The sequence below is a fragment of the Engraulis encrasicolus genome, chromosome 6, assembly GCF_034702125.1.
Source record: "Engraulis encrasicolus isolate BLACKSEA-1 chromosome 6, IST_EnEncr_1.0, whole genome shotgun sequence".
NCBI lineage: Eukaryota > Metazoa > Chordata > Actinopteri > Clupeiformes > Engraulidae > Engraulis > Engraulis encrasicolus.
Window position 1 is genome coordinate 6,745,468 of NC_085862.1, and position 17,284 is coordinate 6,762,751.

Below are 17,284 nucleotides of genomic sequence, written 5' to 3' on the forward strand. Positions count from 1 at the left end.
TACTATAGTAGTTAACTTTCAATGTCTATTACAGCGTTCCACAGGAGGTACGGCGTGTATTAAGGGGCTAATAGTCATTGAAAGGTTAATTACTACTCTACTATGACATAACACAGGGCCTTTAGTAATGCCCTACGACTCTGTCATTGCCATTCAGGTAACAACTAATTTATAACGCTGTGTTTTAATGGGTTAAAAAATGTTGCCTGGGTCTTCCCCCTGCGTGCATGTTCCTGGCTCTGCCACTATGCACCAGTGTTTATGTGACCAACACTGTCTTAGTGGTGGCAGCCGGGCCGGCCAACCAGGTGACAAGTATGGATTGGGGAATAGTTGTTAGTTACATAGTTGCTAACTTACATAGTACAACAGTGGTGTAGTCTACTTTTTTGTGGCGGGTATACTGTATATTTGAGATTTTTTTGAAGTGGGTATACTGTATATATTTATGCTGTTCTAAATAATGGATCAATCCATTTTAGGTGGGATATTGTGAAATCCCTGAAATTTAGAAGTGGGTACTGTGTATACCTGCGTTCTACGTAGACTACTACACCACTCTATGGAATAGTTGTTAGTTACATAGTTGCGTACATAGTACAACGTTAGTTACATTGTTGCCAACTTGAGTGGGAGGTTTTTTCCAACTTGTGTTGTAGGCCTAGGAAATGTCTAATTTTGAAACTTTCATTGTCTGTGAACTCCCTGTGCCATCTGCTACCCCGAAGGTAGCCACCATGTTTACAGAATAGACAAACATTATTTCATAGCAGTAGGCCTATGTAGGCCTAATGGTCTATTGAGGGAGGTAAGGCTAAACACGTCACTGACAAAAGCAGGCCAAGGTAGATATCTTACTTCATTTCGTCAATAGAACCAAGAAGCCAACGTCTATGCCTGGGGCAAAGATCACCCCAGTGATACATTAATAGGTTGTCTGACTTACTTTCTCATGGGGGTGACAGGTTACGCCAACACCCAAATTACTATTACGCGCTATCTCAGCTCCAGTTTCCAATCTGACCTCTGTCCGGACCCGCCGGCAGGTACAAACGCGCCTCATACTTTTGAGAAACTTCTTCAGCGCCGCCCTCTGCCCACTTCCTGTTCCCTACAATAAACTGGAATAAACTGTGGCTCCGTATAGCCTACAACCTTCTCCTCCTCAGTCCTCACCTTACTCGGAATACGATCAAAACAGAGGCTGTCAGTCAGAGCAACACGGATGAATTTGTCTGGAAAATGACCACGGTGGTTTGAGGTAGGCTGGCTATGTTTGTTTTAATCTCGTTCCCCCCTTTCTTTATGGTCCATATCCATCACATGTCATCTCTGTGTGTGTGTGTGAGCGAGCGAGGCGCAGCTGGCAGATTGTTAGGAAAACTGGTGCAGACTGGTTATCTCTGTACCGGGCGGCCGCACAGTACAGCTACAGCAGAGCACACAGCACAGCACAACGCTGTACAGCAAGCAGGCAGCATGTCTAGCTACTAAAATGGGACAGCAGATAGTTACTACTGCGACATAGAACACCGAACGACGATCGGCGGGGAAATAGCGCACGATTACGCACGAACATGCGCTTGTGTATTTGTCTCAGGGCTGTTCTCGCCGGTTGATGAAAACGCCTAAATTATTCGCAGTTTGCTCACCTACTGCAGAAGAGGAAAACTTGGGAGACACGAAGGCGGATGTAAATAGATCACACACGCCGAATTTCTTTTGACCGAAGAAGCATGCGAGCGACGCGGCGACGAGGGTTTTAAAATAATCTGAATGTCCACTGATGGTCGAACTGTTCCACAGAAATGCTGTGTCACAAGGGCTCGAGCCTACTTTCTTTCACGCGCACTGTAAACACGGCGCTGGACCACAATGGCGCTGATGCTTTCTACCGTAGCAGCCTGAAACACGGACCACAGTTGACGGCTGTCGAATCCCGGAGTGGATCTTGAAGACAATAACCATAACATAATAACAACAATGGTGTCCATGGCCGGGCATTTCCCTTAAACCCCGTGTGGGCCATAGTATCGTTACACTGTGTGGGGTGACTGTAGCAGCTCGTGGTGTGTGTGTATGTAGATGCCGGCTAACAATACAGTAAGTATTCTATGGTGTTTCCTATCATGATTGAATTGGATATACTGTACTAGCCTGTGTGTTGCGCGTTGGACCCCATAGTAGCGAAACCCTGTCAGGCTTTCACAACATCTGAGCTTTTCCTGTTGAGTTTTCAGCTCAGCTAGTTTCACAACCGGTATGCCGTGCCGTCTTCAAACGGGGTTTCACTGCATCATAGTAACTATTCAGGCTACTTGCAACATGGCCTCAGCACTTTTGGTCGTAGGTGGTCGCAGTAGCTGTAGCCGACAATGAAACTTGCTTATCCTACTACTGCAGTCAGAGCATCAGCAGCATAGAGAATGCCATTGTTCTGACTGCGCACAGACACATCGCAACAGATGTCAATGAAGCGTGTATGGACTGGCATAGTGTTTTGCTGCTGTTATTAGGCTACTGCAATAGGTATTGCCTGCTGGCTGTATGAAAAGTTCAGGTCTGTGGTATGGTGGATGGGTTCAGGGAAGAAGACACCTTGTTGCCACACCGTTTTAAACAGATAGTCTTAAGTCTTGATGAAATGATATAGGCCTACAGAAAGACACTGTCAGCGTAGGAATTAGTTTGTGTATAGCCTAGTTCTTTTGTATCCCTATTCTGTTATTCGTACAGCCTCACTGTTTCACTCCATTGATGATCACATGGACATCTGAAGATGATAAGAATGCCACCCATAGCCTATTCAGAAATCCTGAATCTTTTGTGGTAGGCTATGTGTACAAGAGCAAAAAAAAAAAAATCTAACACGTTTGAACCTAACACTGACCTAACCTTAGTGAGTCATGTTGTTTCCGTAAAGGTTGCCCAATATATTGCATTCATAGGGCATATCCTATGGCAGCTGTGACCAATCCCCATCATCCGTCACAAACCCCCATCCCAACTATGCCGAGACATATGGCGGGCCGAGTGTCAATATAGTCCGCATGGGTGCACACAGGCCTCCCATTGGCCCCGTGTGGTGCCTGTTAGGGTGTGTTGTTTGGGCCGTTGACAAATGGGAATCATTTTTGCATCATGCTCATCAGCGTGTGACCTACTTTGTTTAGAAAAAAAATAAATAACCAGATTGAGGTTGAACAAGGTTACCCATGAACGAAAGAGGGTCTGGCACACACGTCTTTCATATTGTACTAATTTAACCAGTGTCTTCTTGGTTGGGTAAAGATTAAGAACGACTTCTCTGACCTACGGATGGGATGAGGTCTGTTGTTGTTGTACTAGTGACATGGTCCATGACATGTTGAGATGGAGGTGCTGCACAATTGTGGTGTGGGGTGTGACTCCACCCCTTGTACGTATAGGAAATCTTTATGCCACAGTGTAACGCTGCCAAAGCAACCTCAGATGGGACACATGAACTGTAGAGGGCGTGTTGCTTTTGTTCTCATATATATTTTTAAAGATATTTTTATGGGCTTTTTGGACCTTTATTTCGGATAGGACAGTGAAGGTGCGACAGGAAGTGAGTGTGGAGAGAGATGGGGTAGGGTTGGGAAATGACCCCGTCCGGACTCGAACCGGGGTCCCCTTGGCATGCCCAAGTGTGGGGGGGCTTAGCACGCTGCACCACAGCGCCCCCTGCTTTTGTTCTCTTATGCCACTGAAAAATTATAGCAGCCATATAACAGTCTTCAGGTATAATCCCAGAGTTATGCTTTGATTTTTCTTTATTTCCATACTCACATTCTATACAAACATGTGTGCTTTTGTTCTCTTAAGCCAGCTAGTGGAACCTATGTCTCTAGAACTGTATTGCAGCCATTGAGGCCATCGTGAAAAGGTTTCCCATCCGCCTTAAAGTGTAGTGGAAAGTGCGCACATCCAGCAAAAAAGCATCAGCAGGTGCCAGATCAAAAAACTGTCACATGTAGGAGCGGGAAAGGATCTGCACACTGCTTGCAAAAGACTTAATTTATTGGGAGCAACGTTTCGATCATTCGATCTTCTTCAGGCATCGAAGATCGAATGATCGAAACGTTGCTCCCAATAAATTAAGTCTTTTGCAAGCAGTGTGCAGATCCTTTCCCACTCCCATCCGCCTTAAGCCATTGAGCATACAGTAGTTTATCCACCTTGAATCAAGTGAAAGGCTGAGAAATTGCCATACAACAGTCTTCACGTGTAATCCCAGATTCAGACTTGTATCTTGCTTTGTTTCCATACTCACATTCTATACTAGCCTAGCAACGCCATCCTATGTACTCGACCGAAAGATTTTGGCTCCGCACCTAGTCTGGCGAATCCCTCCTTGCTCGGTTCGCTCACTGTTTAGCCAACCAGCGAACAGCTGAGAGAGGTGTCGCAGAACTCAACTGCAAAGTCTGTTACTGATTGGTTATGGTAACACTATTCACACTTTTGTTTTGTTATTTGTATGCTTTTACGACACTATATCGCTACTAAAGCACAATATGGGTTTTAATTTGAATTCGGCACTCCAATTAATTGAAATGGCAGAGTAAGATCTGACCATCTCCCACCCTCCACGGAGACGAATTCCTCTTAGCTTTCGCCAGACTGTTTGACGGAGTCAACAGTCGGCTTTCGCCCAGGCTAACTCTATACAACAGTGGCGGAAGACAGTTGCAATGGAGACACCCCACCGTCATCGTGACACAGCACAGTGTAAACAACAGAATTGCATAAAGCTTACCTCATTGTGGAGGATTCTCATTGTGGCTCTTAGTAAACATAGTTGTAGTAGTAGTAGTAGTAGTAGTAGTAGCAGAGAGAGTAGAGAGAGAGAGGTTCCATTGGCCCATTGTTTCCTGGTTCTATTATTGCCCCCTTTAGGCAGACTTAAGCAGACCTAAGGACTGTTCTATTCAATGTAGGAGCATTATGACACGCCCCTTTAGGCAGACCGGAACCTGGTCATGTTAGGTGCCCATAGCAACCTATTACAGTGGCATATCTCTATATACTTAAAGAATCTCTGGTAGTAGTAGTAGTAATAATAGTCGTAATAATAGTACTAGTAGTAGTAGTAGTAGTAGTAATAATAGTAGTAGTAATAGTAGTAGTAGTAGTAGTTAGTAGTAGTGGTAAACATGTTGTAAACATAACAAACAACTATGAAAACAAAGGCAAACAATGCAACGGTAGCATATGCTTGGTGAAACTGTTCAGTTGCAAATATGTGAGGAGATTCTGAGTATACCCCACGAAGACCATGTTGGTCGAAACGTTGGTTTTGAGTACATTGTTTAGAAAGCACCACTTCTGTGAGTGCTACGGAAGTAGGCCTAACCGTGGGCAGATATTCCGTCTTGTCATTTTGACTAATTTTTATACCCAAATTCTGTTGTGACAACATTCTGTCTTTTGTTTGTACACTTTCAGTTGTTATGAGTTTTGAAAACTCTGGAAAAGAAGGGAGCAGTTGGAGTCAGCAAGGGCGACGGAATGAGTTTCAAAGTGGTGGTGCATTTTTGTCTTCGTTCTTTGTTTCTTAACAATGTTACTGCTGCTGCACTCCACTCATTTGTCTGCAGTAAAAGTTGAGAAAGCCTCATTTAGGGAGCCCAATAGTGGGGATGCAAATGCACCACTGCATCCCCCTTTCGGCACCTATGGGAGTCAGAATAGCTGGTCCTTGTAATATATAAAGTTGATGCCCCAGGCTAGCACAGCTACGTACAGCCCATAGGGTACACTCCATTATCCTAACTCCTGTCCTCCACCTGTACTTGTGGCTTCGCGCTTATAGCTAACGCCCTGCCTCCGTGAATGGAGAAAACGATAGCCACATACTGTAAACTTCTGAGGTACTTTTTCCCCTTCAACATCCCAATTGGAGATGAGAACATGACCTTTGAATTGCACTTTTGCAAGATATTGAATGAAACGTCTGTCATCAATGACGTCAAGGGAGGGTGGGAGTTAGGATACTGAAAAGAACCCATAGACTGTAGGGGTGGTACGGTTCACAAAATTCACGGTTCGGTTCATATCACGGTGTCAAGGTCACGGTTTTCGGTTCTCTACGGTTCTTTTTTTTAGTTCATGATAAATGGTGCACTGGGAATATTATACAATATTTATATAACTGCAGTTATAAAGTGATGATGGACAAGTTGAATTTGACGTTTTGCATGTGTCTGAGAACAACTGCCTCTTGTGCTTGAACTTAAACTGTCGTCAGCTGATGTGCGCTGTCTGAGCGTTCCAAATGCCCTCTTTCAATTGGCTAATAGAATTGGACTTATCACTAAATATCCTACATATGGTTTGTATAGGCTTATAATGTGAAAATGGTGTGATTTTAATTGTGTCATCCTCTGACTGGTCTCATAGGCTAATGTTTTAATCAGAGAGACTGGATAAGATACTCCTAGAATCTCTGTTTTACATATTTTTCTGGGCAGTACATGAATTGCGGTTTGCCACGGATTGCTCGGTTCGGTTCGGTATGTGTGTGAATTGTACGGTTTCGGTTTTCGGTGCGGTTTGTACCATCCCTAATAGACTGCCATCAGAGACTTTTAACCCATTACATATAGAGTATGCCTAAATAGCTGTAAAAAGAAATGCCTGAGCCATTTTGCATTCAAAAGCTGAGGCTCTCATCTTACATTAGAACCTGTTCACTAACATTCCAACATTTTCTAATGAAAAATGTCAATGTTGCGCTACGCAGCATCCAACATGAATGGGTTGATGGACAGCAATCAACCTCTTCCTGGAGCCATATTAAACAACTGCACTTTTTGGACTTTCTTGGAGACTAGAGGACTTTTAGGAGCTCCCAAAAGGAAGAGAAGTTGCTCACATGTAAACCCCTTTTACTAACACGAATATGACCTTGGTGCAGTGGCGTGCACAGACATTTTGAGGGGCAGGTTCTGATGAGGGGTGGTGGGGGGCATGTTGAACTTCCGGCTGCCAGGCTATAGAAGCTATAGAGCTTGAAAGTGGCGTCACTTCCCCAGATTTCATGGGACCTCAACTGCGTTTTTAGCCGAAAATCGTAGCATGTAATCCAATGGCGGTATTAAAATCGATTAAATTCGATCCCCTTCGAGTTGTGCCACGAGCTCCACATATGTTGTTTCTGATATTTTTGTTTAATTTTTTGTACGAATCCCCAAACTTTTTAGAAAGCTGTGTTTCTTCACATTTTTCGCAGACGGCCTCGGAACAAAACATTGATAATTATGAATTCATGAATAAACTTTATCTAGCCTCTTAAACAGCATATTTGTAGCCCAGCGCATATAATGACTGAGATCAGATATTTATTCGCTACCATGTTGTTAGATGGTCAGCTTAGGTCCCGTGAAATGCAAAACTAAGGGGCGGGACTTTCAAGCTCTATATATTATATTGGTGCATTATTGTCATATGCTTTTGATCGTGAAGCATTTGTAGATTATGATGTCAACATGAACCACACAGTACACTGTGACAAAATACTTTCAAAAAGGGCATTTTTGTCAAGTAGAGCAAAGGGGCAGGTGCTTTAGCACCACCTCCTCCCTATCCCTATCCCTACACCTGCCTTGGTGAGTGGCAATCCTCAGAGAGAGACAGGCAGACTGGATCCACAGTGGAAAAGTACATGTCAGGGCGTCGCTGGGTCTGTGTTGGCCCCGGGGGTCACGTCAGGCCTGTGGGATCCGATTGTCATGTTGATTTTGTGGGTTGAAGCCTTTTGTTTCAGCCTCTCGCTTCTCAGGCTAATGGGGAGCTCAGTGCTAATGGGATACCCCCCCCCCCTCAAAGGTCATTAAAAAGAATGCAGTCATACAGAGTACATTTGATAGTGTTCATTCAACACTGGCAGGTTATGACAGACTCTATAGAACAGTGATACATTCAGTTCCATAATCAACCAGATCAGTTCAAGAGTTGAAGTAGCCTCTTACCAGAGAGAGTAGATAAGAGAGAGGTTCCATTGGCCCATTGTTTCCGGGTTCTATTATTGGGGGAGGGGGGGAAATCCCCCCAAAGATTTTCTATTCTAACATTTAAACTGTCTCTGATCCCCCTTTAGGCAGACCTAGGCAGACCTAAGGACTGTTCTATTCAATGCTAGGAGTATTATGACACGCCCCTTTAGGCAGACCGGAACCTGTTCACGTTAGGTGCCCATAGAAACCTATTATGTTGGCATATCTCTATATACTTAAAGAATCTCTGCTCTTACTACAGATAGGCCCACTCAACTACATCATAACAACATTGCTATGACAATGCAAAGAGTCTTATCATTAGGTCACCGATAAAGACTTGGTCATTTCCATTTAGGTGATACGATTATAACAAAGGGTCTGCGTTAAGAGGTTAAACACGCCTCACTAGTACAAGAGTTTTTGGATCCCTGCACAGCTTCAAGTTGCTGGTAAACATAGGATTGATTAACAATTCAAAATATGTTTTTTTATACCGTAAGTGGGCGGTTATTTTTTTTCTTTTGAACTCTTCGATAATGTACTTGGTCCTAAGTTTTACATTATCACTGCAAAATATCATGGGTGTATAGTAGGAGAGCCTCCATGACGATCCGATTCGAAACTGATTTTTAAAGGCACCGATTCAATTATTTTCAATACTTAAGAATTCCCCACGATATGATATGATTCGATTGAATTTTTTGTCCAATTACTGTTCCACTTCAATTATGTTGCATAATTAACAGCCAGGGTATTGGGCAGGGGCCAGCGATTTGATTATTTTTGATACATAGCCCCTTAATGCGCGCCGTACCTCCAGTGGCACGCGGTAATAGTCATTGAAATGTAACTACCATAGCACTAGAATACTATGACACAACACAGGCCCTTTAGTAATGCACCACAACTTGGTCATTACCATACTGGTAACAACAAATTTATGAAGCAGCGTCTTAAGGGGTTAAGAATGCCCCACGATACGATGCGATTCGATTAAATCCGATTCATATCGATTATTATTTTACACCCCTAGTGTATAGGTTTCTGTGCATGAACCACTGCCTTTAAATAACCACATTGGGCACATATGTAGATAGGCTGAACCTCTTTGTGCAGGTGGGCGTGCCAGTAGCCCTTTTCACTCTGCTGACAAAACTCAACTACTACATCATGACATTATTGTTATGGCATTACAGAGAATCTGCCCACTTAGTGCAGAGCCTTTGTTATAACTTTGCTTTCACAAAACTGGTAATGACCAAGTCTTAATCGGAAACTGAAGACATTGTCATAAATGCTGTTATGATGTAGTTGAGTGTTTTCAGTAGAGTGAATAGGCCCATCGACGGGCCCATCTGCAGTAAGAGGCTACAGCCACGCTCTACAGATTGTGTGGTGCTCGACGACATGCCTGTCTCAAAAATCTACACTGTCACAAGAAATCTCACGGTTTAATATTTTTCATCCCAGTGCACCAACAGTCGATACATGAATATGTCTCCTAGTCCTGCGGTATGTTTTCTTAAGGGAAGTTTCCCCCCCCACAATGCTAGTTTGGGTAAATCAAGAAAAAGTAACGTGTACTTTTTGGGAATTTCTGACAGTGTACTGCGAAAGTGGTCGGGAAAGTCATTTAAGCATCGTCTGACTCGGGAAGATAATTAACTTTTCAATCCTACTTTGTACCCCTTTAAGTAACTGATTAAGAGTCAGCCATTGCCATTTTGGAGACAGTAAGGTTATAATAACAGATGTTCTGTACATAGGGCCACATATGGACGAACCCATAGATGTGTATAGAAGAATGAACCACTGGCATTAAAGTCAACTTATAGACTATAAACATAGTTTGTAGACCTGTGTGAACCACCACCATTTTTCTGTTGTGGTGTAAGCACACAAACTGTCTTTTCTTTTGGCATGTTAATGATTTCCACATGCAGTTAGTTCTTTCCTCACACACACACGCGCGCACACACACACACACACAAATACACACACACACACACACACACACACACACACACACACACACACACACACACACACACACACACACACACACACACACACACACACACACGTAGAGTGAAACAGGAGATTGCGAATGAATTCTTCCTCAGGGTAATCAACGGTGTGTGGCCAAAAAAACACACACACACACACACATATGCTGTTTCACACACACACACTCACACAAACAGAGGAGATTGCGTATAAATTCCTTTGTGTAACGGTGTATTAAACAACCATGCACGCGCACGTACACTTGGCACAAAGTCATGCCTGTATAAATTCTCCTAGTTGACTTCTCAGAATGACTCGGTGTTCTGGGCCTCACACTGAGTGACTGACTGGGTGTGTGTGCTACCGTTGTCATTGTTGTAACCCGCCCCCCCACGCCCGCCCCCCTAGTCAGTCTGGAAAGAATGGCATGAGAGCCCTCACATGACTAACCCAGCCCAGCATGCTGTGCGGGCTACTCGTGTGTGTGTGTGTGTGTGTGTGTGTGTGTGTGTGTGTGTGTGTGTGTGTGTGTGCGCGCGTGTGCGCGCGTGTGTGCGCGTGAATGTGTGTGTATGAGAGAGAGTTTGCGTGTCTATGTGTATCTGTGTGTTTGTGTGTGTGTGTGTGTGTGTGTGTGTGTGTGTGTGTGTGTGTGTGTGTGTGTGTGTATGTGTGTGTGTGTGTGTGTGTGAGAGAGAGAGAGAGTGTTTGTGTGTGTGTGTGTGTATGAGAGAGAGTTTGTGTGTGTGTGTGTGTGTGTGAGAGAGAGAGAGAGTGTTTGTGTGTGTGTGTCTGAGATGATCCCATGTCTCGTTTCTGTGTGTGATGTGCAGACCAGTAGTGAGGGCATCAGACTTTAATAAAGAAAGAAGATCCTGACGTAAAGGAGTTTCACTTTCAGATGTCTTGTTTGGCAGGCAGATCTGAAAGAGGAAAAGACTACGAGTGTGTGTGTGTGTGTGTGTGTGTGTGTGTGTGTGTGTGTGTGTGTGTGTGTGTGTGTGTGTGTGTGTGTGTGTGTGTGTGTGTGTGTGAGTGTGTGTGTGTGTGTGTGTGTGTGTGTGTGTTGTCTTGTATGGCAGACAGATCTGAAAGAGGAAAAGAGAGTGTGTGTGTGTGTGTGTGTGTGTGTGTGTGTGTGTGTGTGTGTGTGTGTGTGTGTGTGTGTGTGTGTGTGTGTGTGTGTGTGTGTGTGCGCGCGCACGCGTGTGTGTGTGTGAGTTGTCTTGTATGGCAGACAGATCTGAAAGAGGAAAAGACTTTGCAGCTGACTGGCAGGAGCAGACACGAGCACATGAGGTCCTGTCTAGAGAGGTTTATATAGGGAAGCTTTACTGCACATCAGCAACATCTCTCTTTCTCTCTTTCTTTCTTTCTTTCTTTCTTTCTTTCTTTCTTTCTTTCTTTCTTTCTTTCTTTCTTTCTGTCTGTCTGTCTGTCTGTCTGTCTGTCTGTCTGTCTTTCTTTCTTTGTCCCTTGTCTTTCTCTTGTCGTTACTTGTCGTTCCCTTGTCTGTTCTCTGCAGTTTCCATTTGCCAAGTAAGTTAATAGTGTGCCCTTCTTTCTTTCTTTCTTTCTTTCTTTCTTTCTTTCTTTCTTTCTGTCTTTCTTTCTTTCTTTGCCTCGTCTTCCTCTCAGTTCTTTCTCTGCAGTTTCTATTTGTCGAGTGAGTTACGTAATAGTGTCTTTCTTTCTTTCTTTCTTTCTTTCTTTCTTTCTTTCTTTCTTTCTTTCTTTCTTTCTTTCTGTCTGTCTTTCTTTCTTTCTTTCTTTGCCTCATCTTCCTCTCGGTTCTCTCTCTGCAGTTTCTATTTGTCAGTATCCTGTCTTCCTGTTCCACTGGCATCTTTTCAGTACTGGCCGCTGACAGCTTTTGCTGGGCCCGAGACAAAGTAATTTGAAAGGGCCCCCCTACCCAATACATACAATGTAATGGGGTCCCAATTCTGGGCCCTCTATCTCCATGGGCCCGGGACAACATACCCCTTTGTCCCCCCCTGTCGGCGGGCCTGAGTTCAGTAGATGCTGAGCCCGATAAGTCACCCCTCTCGTTCTCTGCCCCAGACCGGCCCCCCCATGAGTGCTCTCCTTCTCTGCCACAGACGGACCCCCCATGAGTGGTCTCGTTCTCTGCCCCAGACCGGCCCCCCCATGAGTGCTCTCCTTCTCTGCCACAGACGGACCCCCCATGAGTGGTCCCGGATAGTGAGCAGGGTTTCCCATCAATATTAATGAGAGTAGGCCTGCGGTGCAGAGGCTACTGCAGTACAATACCGCACTGTAACAGCATGGAGCACTGGACTGGACACTATCCCACAATGCATCTGGGTAGTAGGGCTGTAACAATATACTGTAGCCAGGCTGCGCCCTCCTAGTGACGCAACACATTCAGCGTTGCAACTAGTCAGGTCAAGAGCAATGCAAGTACTTTCTGAGTTCCCGAAAATACGGGAACTCCTCCCACTTCGGGAGCTCTGAATCGTGTTTGTATTGTTCTTGGCCTGATTAGAGGCAACGCTGAAGGTGTGGCGTCACTAGTAGGGCACAGCCTGGCTAGTGTGTAGCAGGCTATGCTGGAGAATAGTTCCAAGATGCCTTGGAAAGCACACTACTGTAAAGAAGTGTAGACACAAATTGTTTGTCATGGCTTGTAACAGCCAAGTTCAAGGCAGTGCCTCAGGTTATGCACAAGATTTGAAATTGTAGTGCGCCCTAGCTGTAAAATCTATACTGAATGATAAAAAAGAAGACAATACGCAGTTAACCTTACATTTACCATAACAAAACATAGCTAACATACCAGATATATTATAAAACCCATCAAAAGTAAACGTAATGAACAGATGACTTCCCCTCTCTTCTCTTTCTCTGTCTAAAATAATCTCAAGTAAATTACTTAAATCCATTAGTTCAAATATTTCCCTCTCATTTCTCACAAACCCTTACATAACATCAAACCAAACAAGCAGAATGAGCAGGCAGCATTCTTTTGGGATAGGTCTGGGATTTCAAGAGCGGGTTGAATGTGGGTACGCACGATCAGGACCACTGACAGCTTTTGCTGGGCCCGGGACAAAGTTGTCCCCTACCCAACACATACAATGCAATGGGGACCCAATTCTGGGCCCCGTATCTCCTTGAGCCTGGGACAACATACCCCTTTGTCCCCCCCTGCGCACGATGCTCACTGTTCAAGCCTGCGCGCCGCGCCCTCACACAATGTCAATCAGTGTTCATTTTAGTGACGCTGGTCACAAAGCCGCGATTGATCATGTTTCAATCTGTTCCGTGGTGTCCTGCGCTGCGATGGCTAAATGGACAGCGGATGTGGCCAAGAGACTCCGGACAAAAGATGAGTGTTTTCCCTCGATAATGAGCCGCAAAATGACTCAGACATTTTTTTTCTTTTCCTGGGACCTGACTTAGTCTTTTGTTTATGACGCTCACAGCAACCCCCGGTCGCTTCGGCTTCACAGTGAAGTATCGGGACAGATTCAGGTCAAAAATCTGAAACGTTGTTTACTCAGTCACAACAACATAGTACAAACAGGAAACAAAACAATGCAACTCATACTCTACTGTATGTGTAACTCATACCCTGTGTGTGTGCCACGCAGAGGCAGAGCAGGACTGAACGGTAAACGGATACGTACGGCCTTGGACTCTGAAACAGTGGCCAATTTGGACTTGGAGCTCTACGTAGGCAGCTACAACCAATGTCTGATGTCTGTCTGTGTGTCCTGCAGTAAACTTTTGAGGGCCTAATTTGCCGTGCTTTTATGGCGACGGCGTACCACACCACAGGGCTTTGATTGGTGGAGGCGTGGCGTACCACAAGAGAGGCGCTGGGGAGCCTCAGACACAGATGTTTCTGTGAAGCTGATGAGCAGACGGGCATATGGCCTCACCACAGACCACCACTGAGACGCACAACGCAACGCACAGCCCAGAACATTTGCTATCCATGTCAATATGGGCAGTCTAGACTAAACTCATTCTCCTCCTCTCCTCTCCTCTCTTCACTGCTCTACTCTCCTCTCCTCCCTTCTCCTCTCATCATCCCCTCCTCTCCTTCCGTCTCCTGTTCCCTCCTCTCCCCCCATCTCTGTTCCTCTGCTATCACTTGTAATATGGGCAGTGTAGATTAACCCATTCTCCTCCTCACCACCACCTCTCTCTTCTTCTCTCCTCTCCTCTCCTCTCCTCTCCTCTCCTCTCCTCTCCTCTCCTCTCCTCTCCTCTCCTCTCCTCTCCTCACTTCTTGTCACTGCTCTCCTCTTCTCCTCTCCTCCTATCCCCTCCTGTCCCCTCCACTCCTTTCCGCTATCATTCACCTCTCTTTTTGCCTCTCCTCTCCTCTTTTCACTGCTCTCCTCTCCTCCCTTCTCCCATGCCCTCTTCTCCTTTCCTCTATCATTCATTGCCCAATCCCTCTCCGTCTTGCCTCTCCTCTCCTCTTTTCTCTCCTCTCCTCTCCTATCCTCTCCTCTCCTCTCTTCTCCTCTCCTCTCCTCTCCTCTCTTCTCCTGTCCCCCCCACTCCTTTCAGCTATCGTTCACCTCCCTTATTTCCTCTCCTCTTCTCTCCTCTTTTCACTGCTCTCCTCTCCTCCCTTCTCCCATGCCCTCTTCTCCTTTCCTCTATCATTCATTGCCCAATCCCTCTCCGTCTTGCCTCTCCTCTCCTCTCCTCTCCTCCTCTCCACTACTCTCCACTACTCTCCTCTCCTCTCCTCTCCTCTTTTCACTGCTCTCCTCTCCTCCCTTCTCCCATCCCTTCCTTCTCCTTTCCTCCATTATTTATTGCCCAATCCCTCTCCGTCTTGCCTCTCCTCTCCTTTCCTCTAATATCCACTGCCCTGTATTCCTCTGCCTTCGTTTTCTATTGATGTAAATAGTGGCAGCCTAGATAACCCACTGCCCCAAAAGTTGATTTATTTAACAAAGCACACAGCACATATTAATAACTTAACATTTGCGATAAGACAAATACAACGTATACAAGAGTATAGCCATGAGGCTTATTTCCATGTTTTTGTCCCTTGACAAGTTTGACGGTCCTTTAAAAAATTATAAATAATATAGGCAGCTGGGCGATCTCTTTCTCCTCCTCTCCTCCTACTCTCTTCACTCCTCTCCTTTCTCCTTTCTCATTTCATCTCTTCCCTTCTTCTGGCTGTCACCATCCTCCTCTTGACTCCATGCTTCAGGCTCCTCATCTCCCCCCCCTCTCTATTTAAAGAGTTGTATGTCAATATGGGGAGTCCAAATTAATTGATTGTTCTCCTCAGCTTCTTTCTCCCGTCCTATCCTCTCCTACCCCCCTGTGCCCAGCTATCATTTGCTATCGATGTAAATAGTGGCAGTCTATTCTAGGCTAACTGTTTCTCCTCCTCAACTCATTCTTTTCCACTCCTCTCCTCTCTCTCCTCTCCTCTCCTCTCCTCCCCTCTCCTCTCCTCTCTTCTCCTCTCCTCTCCTCTCCTCTCCTCTCCTCTCCTCTCCTCCCCTCTCCTCTCTTCTCCTCTCCTCTCCTCTTCTCTCATCTCCTTATCTTATCATTTGTCATTTATGTAAACATGAGCAGTCTAGACAAACTGATCTTCCTCATCATTTCCCCCTATTGCTCTTCCATCTCCCTCCCCTCCCATTCTTTTGTGTGGTTATTACAGTAAATGGTGTGTTGAGTTCTGTGCTGTACCATGGAATTGAAGTCTGCCTCAAGCTGGATTGGCTGTGCCAAAGCCTGGCCTTTTAACTCTCAGTTAGCCGGTCCATTCATTATGGTGGGCTTAACCAATTTAGATGCGGCTACGCATTCTAGTGATTATCTTGTCTCGTCTTTGTCAGGCAAACATGTTTTTAGTGGATCTATAATTAAGTTAATTAAGCTAAATTACAGAAGGGAAAGCTCTGTGGGGCCGTGTCTCTGGCTAATATGTATAAATCCTCCTCTTATTGGCTAATATGTATAAACCCTCCTCTTATTGGCTGACAGAGAGAGAGGCCTATCCAATGCTGCCAGATTGGGCGGTAAAACCGGGAAAATCGGCCATTTGGTGTTTTTTTTCTGCAGTTTTATGCCCATAGAAATCAATGCAATTTGTTGAAATCAGGCGGAATTTAGCGACTCTTCTTGGCAGTTTTTGAGCACCTTTCGGGTGGGATTTGATCAGACACATTTGGCAACACTGGGCCTACAGTATCACTCCAGTCTTTCCTCTTCATTGACTGAGGTGGCGGTGGCGGTGGCGGTGGCGGTGGCGGTGGCGGTGGGGAGGGGATGTTTTCCCCTCGCATGATCCTGTGAAAACATAAAGGGAAAGCACTGAAAAGGCCTGTGCCTGGCTAATATGTATAAATTCTCCTCCTATTGGCAGACAGAGAGAGAGGCCTATCATTCCTAGGCGGGCGTTGAAGAAGAATGCAGTTGAGAGGGGGCTGTGCTTAGTTGGCATTGGGGGGCATTAGTCTATTTTATTTTTTAGTACAAAGGGGGGCGTTGGCAGGCTTATGGTGAAGTCAAGGGGACGTTGGAAGGCTTAGGATGAGGTCCAGGGGGCGTTGGGAAGCTTAGGATGAGGTCCAGGGGACGTTGGAAGGCTTAGGATGAGGTCCAGGGGGCGTTGGGAAGCTTAGGATGAGGTCCAGGGGGTTGATAAAACATGTAGTTACTACACTTTGCCTTTGTAGGGCAGTATTGGCAGACAGAGAGGTCTATCATTCCAGTCTTTCCTCTTCATTGACTGAGATGTGGGTGGTGGTGGCGGTGGGAAGGGATGTTTTCCCCTCGCACGATCCTGTGAAAACTCACTGTTAAATTCCACAGTAAAATCATAATCTGCCGACACCTCTCAGTTGTAAAGAGGGGACATTCCAAGCACTGACTGGCTGACTGCGTATCCAGAATAAAAGCCCTCTGCTGACTGGTCTCTGCAGGGCCGGATTAAGATGGCCTGGGGCCCCTAGGCTACAGGTTGCTCTGGGCCCCCCCCGGAAGGCAAATATTGCGACAAATTTACATAGACAGTGTCATAATTATGAGCTAGGAAGTAAGGATAAAATGTCTACCAACTGTATTGAATACAATAGATACATTTTCGACATTGCATTTTGTCACAATTCAGAAACTTTTTCACTTTTGGCCAATCAGGGGCCCCCTGGCAGGCGGGGGCCCCTAGGCTTCAGCCATATCTAGCCTATGTGTCAATCCGGCCCTGGGTCTCTGTTCACGGATGATATGTTGACATCAAAGCA

General features: G+C 45.4%; 1 protein-coding gene across 1 annotated transcript in view; it reads left to right on the top strand.

The window, feature by feature from the left end:
• The first annotated feature begins 1,287 nt into the window (after positions 1–1,287).
• The window catches only part of LOC134450640 (volume-regulated anion channel subunit LRRC8D-like), a 32,557-nt gene continuing 16,560 nt past the window's right edge, over positions 1,288–17,284 (top strand). The window contains exon 1 of the mRNA XM_063200525.1: positions 1,288–2,103. The gene's annotated coding sequence lies outside the window, so the exon portion shown is untranslated. The remainder of the gene's footprint in view (positions 2,104–17,284) is intronic.